This window comes from Coregonus lavaretus, assembly GCF_964263955.1.
Source record: "Coregonus lavaretus genome assembly, chromosome: 22".
NCBI lineage: Eukaryota > Metazoa > Chordata > Actinopteri > Salmoniformes > Salmonidae > Coregonus > Coregonus lavaretus.
Genome location: NC_140009.1, coordinates 44,051,954 through 44,063,754, shown reverse-complemented (window position 1 = coordinate 44,063,754; position 11,801 = coordinate 44,051,954). Strand labels below are relative to the sequence as shown.

Genomic DNA, 11,801 nt, shown 5'->3' with positions numbered 1-11,801 from the left:
ATGGAGATGGGCTCCATACAGCAACTCAGCAGGTAAAGTTGACTTATCTTTCTCACACACACACACACACACACACACAAACACGTGCAACCACACAAATTATTTCCTGAGAGGCCATGATCGTGCTTGTTTTTTAAATTGGTGTCATTTGGTCAGTTAATTTAGTAAAGAGACCGGTACTTTTACCTGGAACAAACATTGGTTGCTAAAGCTTTTGAAACGTTAGCCCTAAATTCATGTTTTATATTGATTGCAGATTGCAGTCCCAACAAATCTGAATGGCTGGCTAAATATTCCTTGGTTTCCCTTGGGATTTTACAATGCTGATATTCCTGTTTCCCTTTGTACATTTATTGAAGTGTGTGACAGCAAGGTTTACGTAATAATAGATACTATTGGTCAGCAGTTTCTCCCTATGAAGCTAGATCATGTCTGTGAGCGTCTGTGCCTACTCTGTCCTAATGACAAATCAAACAGAGCGGGACATTAACTAATTGGGGTGTGTGATGCAGATGGCTTTTTAGGGGGAGCACACTTCAGTGAGGCCTGAGAACAGGAAGAGGAAGTGTGGTACGGCTGACGGGGGGTGATCAATCTGACTTAACTGCTATAATACTCCAGATGTGTTGGGAGAGAGAAAAGCTCAGTCCATCTGGCCAGAAACAGTAGAGATTCACTCTTGAGACTTCCATGATTAATAGCTGAGAGAGCTGTGTTTGTGTTAGAGTGAGGGTTGTGGAACTCTGGCATACCAAAAAGCTAAGCATCTATCAAAATATTTGTATAAATATATAATTCTGATTTACACTACCAGTCAAAAGTTTGGATACATCTACTCATTCAAGGGTTTTTCTTTATTTGTACTATTTTTTACATTGTAGAATAATAGTGAAGACATCAAAACTATGAAATAACACATGGAATCATGTAGTAAACAAAAAAATGTTAAACAAATAAAAATATATTTTATATTTGAGATTCTTAAAATAGCCACCCTTTGCCTTGATGACAGCTTTGCACACTCTTGGCATTCTCTCAACCAGCTTCACCTGGAATGCTTTTCCAACAGTCTTGAAGGAGTTCACACATATGCTGAGCACTTGTTGGCTGCTTTTCCTTCACTCTGAGGTCCGACTCGTCCCTAACCATCTCAATTGGGTTGAGGCAGGGATTGTGGAGGCCAGGTCATCTGATGCAGCACTCCATCACTCTCCTTCTTGGTAAAATAGCCCTTACACAGCCTGGAGGTGTGTTGGGTCATTGTCCTGTTGAAAAACAAATGATAGTCCCACTAAGCCCAAACCAGATGTGATGGCGTATCGCTGTAGAATGCTGTGGTAGCCATGCTGGTTAAGTGTGCCTTGAATTCTAAATAAATCACAGACAGTGTCACCAGCAAAGCACCCCAACACCACCTCCTCCATGCTTTACAGTGGGAAATACACATGCAGAGATCATCCGTGTCTCACAAAGACATGGTGGATGGAACCAAAAATCTCAAATTTGGACTCCAGACCAAAGGACAAATTTCCACCGGTCTAATGTCCATTGCTTGTGTTTCTTGGCCCAAGCAGGTCTCTTCTTCTTATTGGTGTCCTTTAGTAGTGGTTTCTTTGCAGCAATTCTACCATGAAGGCCTGATTCACACAGTCCCCTCTGAACAGTTAATATTGAGATGTGTCTGCTACTTAAACTCTGAAGCATTTATTTGGGCTGCAATTTCTGAGGCTGGTAACTCTAATGAACTTATCCTCTGCAGCAGAGGTAACTCTGGGTCTTCCATTCCTGTGGTGGTCCTCGTGAGAGCTAGTTTCATCATAACACTTGATGGTTTTTGCGACTGCATTTGAAGAAACTTTCAAAGTTCTTGAAATGTTCCGTATTGACTGACCTTCATGTTTTAAAGTAATGATGGACTGTCGTTTCTCTTTGCTGTTCTTGCCATAATATGGACTTGGTCTTTTACCAAATAGGGCTATCTTCTGTATACCACCCCTACCTTGTCACAACACAACTGATTGGCTCAAACGCATTAAGAAGGAAATAAATTCCACAAATTAACTTTTAAGAAGGCACACCTGTTAATTGAAATGCATTCCAGGTGACTACCTGATGAAGCTGGTTGAGAGAATGCCAAGAGTGTGCAAAGCTGTCATCAAGGCAAAGGGTGGCTATTTGAAGAATCTCAAATATAAAATATATTTTGATTTGTTGAACACTGTTTTGATTACTACATGATTCCATATGTGTTATTTCATAATTTTGATGTCTTCACTATTATTCTACAATGTAGAAAATAGTAAAAATAAAGAAAAACCCTTGAATGAGTACGTGTGTCCAAACTTTTGACTGGTACTATATAATACTGATAAGAATGATTTATGATTCTTGAACGAGTCCAAGAATGTGTGAATTCAAAAATATTTTTGTACTTCATTCTAGATCGAAAGAAGTATTCAAATGCATGTATGAATGTTTGTACAGAATGGCTCTTGTAGCCCTCTAGCTACAACAGACTCTTAGTTTTAAAAGAAATATCTTAACTTCACCTCACATTCAACTAACACATCAACATTCATAGAGATAAAGTTAGCCTTCTATAGTTTGTTCATTTATTTTGAAGAAATTATTTTTGGTGACCAGCTTGGATGCTAACAATGTGGGGTTTAATGATACTGTACACTTAACACTTAGTTAAAAACTCTGAAAAACAAGGCCCCATTTGTCTACTGTGCCTACTTTGTCTAAGTTGAGCTACCTTTCACACTGAGATTGTATACAGATGTTAGTGCAACTGTACTGGTGCGATCATTTCTCTATGTGCGAGACTGTTGAAAGATTCCTCCTTGGAGGACAGTAAACCATTGCATTCTTCTATTCCTAATACTAATTTGTGATGCTTGTTCTCTTCTGTCTGTGCCAGGATCATGCGTCCCGATGACGCCAACATAGTAGGCAACGTGGACGGTGGCACCATCCTGAAGATGGTCGAGGAGGCTGGATGCATCATAGGAACACGTCACTGTAACATGTAGCCTGGGGTAAGTGTGTGTGTGTGTGTGCGCGTGCGATTTGCACCTGGAACAAGCATTGGCTGCTAAAACTTTTGAAACGTTAGCCCTAAATTCATATTTTATAACGATTCCAGATTGCAGTCCCAACATCTGAATGGTTGGCAAAATATTCCTTGGTTTCAGTTTTGTCAATAGAAACTGGTGTCTTATAGGGATGTGCACGGTTATTTGAATATCCGAATGGACGTTAGTATTCGAATACTTGTGTGAGTGTTTGTTTTTGCGAGAATTCTTTTTTTATAGGCCTATTTGTGACCGACCATCTTGATTTGGTCAGCACAATTTGAAATTGTGTTTTTTTACATTGAATAAAAGTAGAGACAGAGCTACAAAAGGGTATTTCATACACTGCAGTTGAGGAACAATGGGAAAGTAATTCTGCTTTGAAAGTTGATAAACTTGTAACCCCACTTTTGAGATAATGGCCCTTGAATGTTTTGGTACATCTACTGGAGAGCTCTTCTTTGTCTACACCCATTCAGCATCCTTCACACCCTCTTAAGCCTTAGCCCCACCCATTTCTTTAAGAATTCACATGTGAGGCCATGTACTAAACAGAGTGAGTAAGGTAGTGTACTAAACAATAAAAGATTTCAAGACTAAAAGTGGTAAAAGTAGTAGCCTACAATAAGGAAAAACTCAAAGTAAAAATACACTTAATCTAGTCCTTGGCCTATATCCTAATCTGATTTTGGTGCAGGTCATGTTGTTCTTCACATTACCGTCTCTGGTAAACACATACAATATCAAATAAAATGAATGTTTATTTGTCACATGCACAGGATACAGAAGGTGTAAACGGTAGAGTGAAATGGTTACTAGCATATTTTCATAGTAGCAATATCAAAAATAGAAAGGGTCCAGATAAAAACATTGTGTAAATATTTTATAATTATTAGATGATGCTTACCCAGACACACTTTATTACTTCACTCTAAATTGATGGGTCATGTGAAAGAAATGCTATAACCACCCCCCAGCCACATCTAGCTAAGTGGATGGGTCTCTATTGTCTAGACCTGTTCACGTGTTCATGAAATACAACAGATGTCTGAAATCACCCCTAGACACACCTGGCTAACTTGATGGGTCATTTGTTAGCTACCTAGCTAAACAATTAACCATACTCCCAACCCATACAGTACTAGCAATACAAACGGATTGTCATAGCTAGACACCATGCATGAAATGCTGTAGTATGAATCCGCAGGTAGCTAAAGCTAACCAACTAGGTTCAATGTTAGTTAGCTAGCTAACATTACGCTATAACTAGCAATGCAAATTGATTTCTGAGATGATGATGATGATGATAATATTACTACACAGATCATACATGTAATGTTAGCTAGCGAGCCAGCGGCTGGCTTCCGGGATAAGCAAGCAGTGCGGCTTGGCAGGGTCGTGTTTCGGAGGACGCATGGCTCTCGACCTTTGCCTCTCCCGAGTCCGTACGATGGGACAAGACTGTAACTACCAATTGGGTATCACGAAATTGGGGAGAAAAAGGGGTACATTAAATAAAAAGTGCAATGAAAACGTATAATATCTGAAAATGTAGCTAGACTCTTACCCATATATGTGGATGAACACTTCATGGCAGACTGGAACCACTTTAACTAAGTAAGACGTCCTGTGCCATTTCTGTTTTGTTTGTTGCTACAGCTTGTTTGGCCCATTGTGTCAAGTCACTCCGGTTCACACTGACCGTGTGCAGAAAGCAGTCCATCACAACTTTTTCCCACTGATATTTGTCGATGACACCTGCTAAATTCAGGGAAGCAATGTTGTTGAGAGCAGTTGCAACACTTTTGCAGTTCTCCATGGCTAACGTTATAACTTTCAAAAAAGCTGCGGTAGCAAGGATTAGCTACACATACTGAGCAGCTCATGTTATAGACAGAAGCATGCTACATGGCAGACCAATCTGAATTCATCTCTCGACATGTCCAGCCCATCCATTATCTTAGCCTATCATGGCTAGCGAGAAGGTTCCTGTGTTTTTCCATGGCTAAACCAACTAAGCTCGTAATTTAACAATTGTATTCATATTTACAGATGGCATACAAGTTTGTTATTAAGGTATATGAAAGTTCACATGTTCCAGATAAAAAATTATATGTTCAAATGTCTCTCCTGTGAAGTAGTGAGGTGCAACATACTCCTAGCTTCCTGAAACGGGTCACATTTTAACACTGAAAAGGCTTTTTCTAAATTAAAATATCCATGTGACATTGTTAAATACAAGGTTTGAATGCTTCTGACCTTGATGTGCATTTTGATAGCATATCTATTTCACTTTTGAATGTATAGTGAAAATTTACTAGACATTTTACATTTACATTTTAGTCATTTAGCAGACGCTCTTATCCAGAGCGACTTACAGTTAGTGAGTGCAAACATTATTTAAAAATAAATAAAAAATTCATACTGGCCCCCCGTGGGAATCAAACCTACAACCCTGGCGTTGCAAACGCCATGCTCTACCAACTGAGCTACATCCCTGCCGGCCATTCCCTCCCCTACCCTGGACGACGCTGGGCCAATTGTGCACCGCCCCATGGGTCTCCCGGTCGCGGCCGGCTACGACAGAGCCTGGATTCCAACCAGGATCTCTAGTGGCACAGCTAGCACTGCGATGCAGTGCCTTAGACCACTGCGCCACTCGGGAGGTGTTGTCTAATGAATTTTGACTATTGGCTGTTCTGTCACCACTCCCTCTTCAATCAGGGTTGATTTGGAAAATGCTTTGTTCAAAAAAATACCTATCTTTGTACTCCCTGATGAACGCCATACAGCCGAAACATGTCAGCTTTTAAATGTTCCATTGAACATGCCATACAAATAAAGGCATTTTAATTAATTATATCAAGAGTGCCTTGGTTCTCCTTTCTTTTTGATATACCATGACACTTCAAATTATTATTTTAGTAAAACAACTATGTAGACTACTGGTAGTTTAGGTCGCTGGTTCTAATCCCCGAGCCGACTAGGTGAAAAATCTGTCTGTGCCCTTGAGCAAGGCACTTAACCCTAATTGCTCCTGTAAGTCGCTCTGGATAAGAGCGTCTGCTAAATGACTAAAATGTAAATGGTAGCCAACTTGTAGCCTTCGTGTGTGTAGCTTGTTGTTTATGTTGGCCAATCAAAGAGGCTCAACGTGAAGCAAGTGGAGTGAGAGTTTGTATTTATTATGGATTCCCATTAGCTGCTGCCAAGGCAGCAGCTACTCTTCCTGGGGTCCAGCAACATAAGACAGTTTAAAATACTATATGACCTTACATTTCATAACACCTTACCCAACACATTCAGTGTGTTCCCTCAGGCCACCGCTCCACCACCACATATCTACAAAATCTGTGTGTAGAGTGAGTGTCTTATCATGTGTATGTGTGCCTGTGTGTGTCTCTAAACATTCCGTAAGGTATATTCTTATCAGTTTTTTTCAATCCGATTCTACTGCTTGCATCAGTTACCTGATGTGGAATAGAGTTCCATGTAGCCATGGCTCTATGTAGTACTGTGCGCCTCCCATAGTCTGTTCTTGACTTGAAGATTGTGAGGAGTCCTTTGGTGGCATGTCTTGTGGGGTATGCATGGGTGTCTGAGCTGTGTGCGAGTAGTTTAAAAATACACCTAGGTGCATTCAGCATGTCAACACTTCTTTCAGAAACAAGTAATGATGAAGTCAATCTCTCCTCCACTTTGAGCCATGAGAGATTTGCATGCATATTAAAGTTAGCTCTCCGTGTACATTTAAGGGCCAACCATGCTGCCCTGTTCTAAGCCAATTGTAACTTTCCGAGGACTCTTTGTGGCACCTGACCACATGACTGAACAGTAGTCCAGGTGAGACAAAACTATAGCCAGTAGGACCTGCCTTGTTGATAGTGTTGTTAAAAAGGCAGAGCAACGCTTTTTTTATGGACAGACTTCTCCCCATCTTAGCTACTGATGTATCAACATGTTTTGACCATGACAGTTTACAATCCAGGGTTACTCCAAGCAGTTAAGCACCTTAACTTGCTCAATTTCCACATGATTTATCACAACATAATAGTTGAGGTTTAAGGTTTAGTGAATGATTTATCCCAAATACAATGCTTTTAGTTTTTGAAATATTAGGACTAATTATTCCTTGCCACATATTCTGAAACTCTTTGTTAAGTGTTGCAGTGATTTCACTTGCTGTAGTAGCTGACGTGTACATAGCCACACTGGCTTTACTCAAGGCCAGTGGCATGTCATTAGTAAATATTTAAAAATGTAAGGGGCATAGACAGCTGCCCTGCGGAATTCCTGATTCTACCTGGATTATGTTGGAGAGGCTTCCATTAACCTTTTCACACGTACCAACATTTACATTTTTACATTTTAGTCATTTAGCAGACGCTCTTAACCAGAGCGACTTACAGGAGCAATTAGGGTTAAGTGCCTTGCTCAAGGGCACATTAACGTCATTTAGCAGACGCTCTTAGCCAGAGCGACTCACAAATTGGTGCGTTCACCCTATAGCCAGTGGGATAACCACTTTACAATTTGGGGGGGGGGGGGGTTAGAAGGAATACTTTATCCTATCCCAGGTATTCCTTAAAGAGGTGGGGTTTCAAATGTCTCCGGAAGGTGGTGAGTGACTCCGCTGTCCTGGCGTCGTGAGGGAGCTTGTTCCACCATTGGGGTGCCAGAGCAGCGAACAGTTTTGACTGGGTTGAGCGGGAGCTGTGCTTCCGCAGAGGAAGGGGAGCCAGCAGGCCAGAGGTGGATGAACGCAATGTCCTCGTTTGGGTGTAGGGACTGATCAGAGCCTGAAGGTACAGAGGTGCCGTTCCCCTCACTGCTCCATAGGCAAGCACCATGGTCTTGTAGCGGATGCGAGCTTCAACTGGAAGCCAGTGGAGTGTGCGGAGGAGGGGGGTGACGTGAGAGAACTTGGGAAGGTTGAACACCAGACGGGCTGCGGCATTCTGGATGAGTTGTAGGGGTTTAATGGCACAGGCAGGGAGCCCAGCCAACAGCGAGTTGCAGTAGTCCAGACGGGAGATGACAAGTGCCTGGACCAGGACCTGCGCCGCTTCCTGTGTAAGGCAGGGTCGCACTCTCCGAATGTTGTAGAGCATGAACCTGCAGGAGCGGGTCACCGCCTTGATGTTGGCGGAGAACGACAGGGTGTTGTCCAGGGTCACGCCTAGGCTCTTCGCACTCTGGGAGGAGGACACAGCGGAGTTGTCAACCGTGATGGCGAGATCATGGAACGGGCAGTCCTTCCCCGGGAGGAAGAGCAGCTCCGTCTTGCCAGGGTTCAGCTTGAGGTGGTGATCCGTCATCCATACTGATATGTCTGCCAGACATGCAGAGATGCGATTCGCCACCTGGTTATCAGAAGGGGGAAAGGAGAAGATTAGTTGTGTATCGTCAGCGTAGCAATGATAGGAGAGACCATGTGAGGATATGACAGAGCCAAGTGACTTGGTGTATAGGGAGAAAAGGAGAGGGCCCAGAACCGATCCCTGGGGGACACCAGTGGTGAGAGCACGTGGTGCGGAGACAGCTTCCCGCCACGCCACTTGGTAGGAGCGACCGGTCAGGTAGGACGCAATCCAGGAGTGAGCCGCGCCGGAGATGCCCATCTCGGAGAGGGTGGAGAGGAGGATCTGATGGTTCACAGTATCAAAGGCAGCAGACAGGTCTAGAAGGACAAGAGCAGAGGAGAGAGAGTTAGCTTTAGCAGTGCGGAGAGTCTCCGTGACACAGAGAAGAGCAGTCTCAGTTGAATGACCAGTCCTGAAACCTGATTGGTTTGGATCAAGAAGGTCATTCTGAGAGAGATAGCAAGAGAGTTGGCTAAAGACGGCACGCTCAATAGACCAACAAATGCGTGTGATCAGGAATTCCCTGCAGCGTACGATCAAACTGGTTTGATTAGAACACTTATTTAGAATGTCCAGTTTTGATTGACGCAACAGTCAGCATTTGAGCTAGTCACATTTGTTTTTTTTCACAGAAACATTTCGCACAAACACAGTCCTTACAAAGTTATGTCCTGAATATGACCAGTTTATTTTTGGATGCAATGTTCAGACATTAACAGAAGTAGCGACAGCATACACAATCACCCACATCGGAAAATGTAGGCTACATTAGTCCTAGCGCTAACTGAGGAAAGATTGACATAACACGAGGTCATATTTAGAGAACTCTCGGCTGACAGAAACCACACTATGAATTAGCTAATAGCAATTACTATTTATAATTCATCACATCACGGGTGAGCTCACCATTGATCAAAATAATTGAGTAAAACACTTTCTTGTAATCGAAAGTAATCTGACGATGAGTAGTTTATGCGCGCTGCCATGTTTGTTTATTCGCTTCAACCAAAGATAAAAAGAGATGTATTTGGTCTGGCAGACGTTTACTGTGACACCCAGAATGCATTGTATAATGTCAACAAACATGGCGCCACACAAAGCTGGCAAATAGCTTAGCATTAGCTCATTATAATCAGTACAACCTTCTAAAAATTATTTTACACACATCATAGGTGTCCATTACAATCTATGCAATAATCGGAATGGATTAGTGTTACGTGAATTATTTAACAAACTATTTCAGTGTCTCTGTGCGTCCCGGTCTGCATAGTCAGAGATTTATTCATTGAGAATTCTGCCATCACAATTTCAGCGTCCATCTTTTATACTCATACGTCATACAAACATCCCTCCTCTCTGTAGGCGGGCTGTAGTTTTCCACTTTAAAACTGCTCTCATGACCATCAGTTCACACACACACACACACACACAGCCTCACAATATCCTGCACCATATTTCATACTCATTAAAAAGCCTAACAGTTTCTCTCCTCCCTAAATTCCTCAGTTATCAGTTGCCTGTAGACAGTTCTCCTTGTCCTTTGTTGTCTGGCCTAACTCTTACTCACATTGCTAAATAGTAACACAATGTCATAATCTTTACTGGTCCTACACTCACATTCTAACACATTTCACACAGTTTCAGGGTGTAATAATTAGTAATTAATAATTAATCTATCAATTAGCTGTCACCAGTACTTGAGAACATGTGAATGAAACTGTAAATGCCAGCCAGAAAATGTGCCAGTTCGTGCAAGACTGCGCACGTCTGCAAACTTGATCTGCGGAAACACTAGGGAAGTGCTTGGGCTCTCCTCAAAGAGAGAAGTTTGTCGGGCTCAGTATAGCCTCAAACATAATGTCACAACGGCTGATGTAGATGTGGTGAAGGAGTCAAACGCAGACACAGAAGCTCAGTCCAATACTTTACTGAACACGACCAAAAATATACAAAACACTGGCCTCAAAAAAAACAAGAGGCGGACGATGCGCAACAATGCGCAAAAGGCTAGAATTCCAAGGCGCACGAAAACAGTACAGTGCGACGACAGGGAAAACAACAAACAAACAACGAGCCGACCTGATGACAGGCGAACAATAACACACAACACAAAACTAACCTAACGGGAAACTTATAGAGGACATAATTAACTAAACAGGACACAGGTGTACACAATCAGACAAAACCAACAGACAGCGAAAACATCAAACGGTGATAGCTAGTACTCCGGGGACGACGACCGCCGAAGCCTGCCCGAACAAGGAGGAGGAGCAGCCTCGGCCGAAACCGTGACACATAAATTGTCCGCAACACTGAAACGGGCTACTTCTATGTGAATTAATGAGGAGGCGGAACACACCTAAATTCAAACTGTTGTTAGAAAATATAACTTGTCAATTTCGAATTATTTTCTAACAAGTTGAAACATAGCCTATAGATAAAACAGGGCAGCGCGTGTTAACTGTCCTGTTGCGTAACAATCACATTTTGGAACAGTGAGTGCATTCTGACATCACGTGCGTAAAACAACTCACGCTAGGGCGACCGTTAGAGATATTTGTAACTCACGTGTGAAAAGGTTAAAGAACACCCTCTGTGTTCTGTTAGACAGGTAACTCTTTATCCACAATATAGCAGTGGGTGTAAAGCCATAACACGTACGTTTTTCCATCAACAGACTATGATCGATAATGTCAAAAGCCGCACTGAAGTCTAACATAACAGCTCCCACAATCTTTTTATCATCAATTTCTCATAGTGATTTTCTTGAAGGTCTATGTCCCTAGATTTGGAAAATGTGTGATAGCAGTGCAGCAATGGCAGCTTTCTATGTTATCACTCTTTCATTAATCCCTCCATCCCATTCATTTTTCCCATAGGGATTTTACCCTATGACAAACAATGTTAGTATTCAACAAGGTACTGCTCACATATACCCTTTTAATGTCAAATGTGCTGCTTTGTTTGTGGACCTGTTAAAAGCTTTTTATACTATTGATCATGCTATTTTATTGAATAAGTTGTCCTCGATAGGCCTGAGCTCTGACGCCGCTTCATGGTTTCATGATTATCTTAGTGACAGAACTCAGGCCATCATGATTTGATGGGGTTAAGTCTGAATTTCTTGAAATGCATAAAGGTGTACGACGGGTCGATTTTGGGACTTGTTCTCTTCACAATTTACAGTGCCTTCGGAAAGTATTCAGACCCCTTGACTTTTTCCACATATTGTTACATTACAGCCTTATTCTAAAATTGATTAAATAAAAATATTTCCTCCGCAACCTACACACAATATCCCATAATGACAAAAAAAACAGGTTTTAAGAAATGTTTGCAAATTTCTTAAAAATAAAAAACA

The 11,801-nt window shown here is 41.9% G+C and overlaps 1 pseudogene across 1 annotated transcript in view; it reads left to right on the top strand.

Moving 5' to 3' along the window:
* LOC311149966 (cytosolic acyl coenzyme A thioester hydrolase-like) overlaps positions 1 to 11,801 on the top strand; it is a 55,667-nt pseudogene continuing 43,866 nt past the window's right edge. The window contains exons 1-2 of the transcript in view: positions 1 to 32; positions 2,924 to 3,041. The product of the transcript in view is annotated as a cytosolic acyl coenzyme A thioester hydrolase-like (transcript). The remainder of the gene's footprint in view (positions 33 to 2,923; positions 3,042 to 11,801) is intronic.